Genomic DNA, 1,436 nt, shown 5'->3' with positions numbered 1-1,436 from the left:
ACAATCCACCAACTTCAGACCAATACCACAGGTTTAGCTCCATAATTTCTGCAGCATTCCTTCCCTCGACATCAGCATTTCAAATTCTTCTTAACGGCACCAACACTGCCTGAATTCAACCAACAGTACCTTCAGCTTCTTATTTTCTTTGTTGCTTCTTGTATCTTCTTTTCCCTGCAAATGAAATTAGAGCACTGGGAAAACCCATCTATGTTTTATGCACCCATTCCAACCTAGTAATGAAATAGAAGTAGAGAAAATGACGGCAGCTGCTTGTGAAGATGATCATAAAAATCCGTCACTGAAATTGAGCTCAGCTCCCTTTTATTGTTTCTTAAAAGAGAATGAGTTAGGAGTGAACTCTCTCAAACTCCCCCAAACTCCCTCTAATAAACTCTCTCAAACTCCCTACACTCCCCCAAACTCCCTGAACTCAAAAACACCAAACTCTCTCAAACTCCCTACACTCTCTTAAAATTCCTGAGATTTAAAATACACTCAACTCCCCCAAAATCACTTGAGGACTAACCCCCTCTTAGTCCATGACTTAATGAAAACATATGCCAGAAGAGCAGCAGAGACATTAAGATTGGGAACAAGTCCTGTTGTGAGATTAAGCTTTGTCACTATCACAGTGTAAATTATCCCAATTATAAAACTTGCAATTAGTCCTCTCACTGTAATTTGTTTCTTCCATGGTGGAATTTTTCTTGACAAATCATGTTCTTGTTGCCCGTGTCCTTCTTCTTCTTCTAACTCCTCTCTTTCAGTTTCTTTCTTCTCTTCCATGCTCAATGCTCCAAAATTCATCACTTTTCTCTCTGTCACTCTTCTCTTAAACTTCCTCTACATTAACAAGAATATGAGAAAAACAATATGTAAGAACACAAGAAATGAAATTGAATTAACTCAAGAAAGAAAAAAATGCTAATTTTTTCAACAATCTCACCTGGGTTTACGAAGAAATTAACAAGAAATCCCAAATTGAGTTTGGGTTATGTCTCCTTCTTCAATCTCTTGGGATTGGGTTTTTCCCAGCAAATGGCGCTTTTCCAACTCTAAAAGAAAACCTCTAAAACAAACAAGTTCTGGAATGGGTATTCTAGAGATGAATCAAAACTCCATTAAAATTCTGAAATGGGTGTCTTAAATTCAATCTTTTAATAACTAAAAACCCATTTCAGAAAAGACACAAAAATTTAATCACATTCTGTTTCTTTCGAATATATAAGTAAATACAGACACCAAACAAGAAAGTTAGTTTTTGAAATGATTTGCTTTTCTGGACAAATCAAACCTTGTACTGCATGAAGTACAATTTTCATTAAAGCGTGGGAAATAAGGAGTACTACACACAGTAGTCTCCAGGATTACTCAATCCAACAACTCTGAATATAGTTACACCAGTTTTCGCTTTTCTCTTTTGACTTCCTTTT

The 1,436-nt window shown here is 36.2% G+C and overlaps 1 long non-coding RNA gene across 1 annotated transcript; it reads right to left on the bottom strand.

Annotated features, from left to right (window-relative positions):
• Positions 1-299: 299 nt before the first annotated feature.
• On the bottom strand, positions 300-1,213 carry LOC113301534. Its single transcript, XR_003336361.1, has 2 exons — positions 950-1,213; positions 300-846 (listed from the first exon to the last, which is right to left on the bottom strand). It is a non-coding gene; the product is annotated as an uncharacterized LOC113301534 (long non-coding RNA).
• Between the last annotated feature and the right edge of the window lie 223 nt (positions 1,214-1,436).

Source organism: Papaver somniferum, chromosome 8 (genome assembly GCF_003573695.1).
Source record: "Papaver somniferum cultivar HN1 chromosome 8, ASM357369v1, whole genome shotgun sequence".
NCBI classification, from domain to species: Eukaryota; Viridiplantae; Streptophyta; class Magnoliopsida; order Ranunculales; family Papaveraceae; genus Papaver; species Papaver somniferum.
The sequence above is the reverse complement of the archived record's forward strand: the minus strand, read 5'-3'. Positions and strand labels throughout refer to the sequence as shown.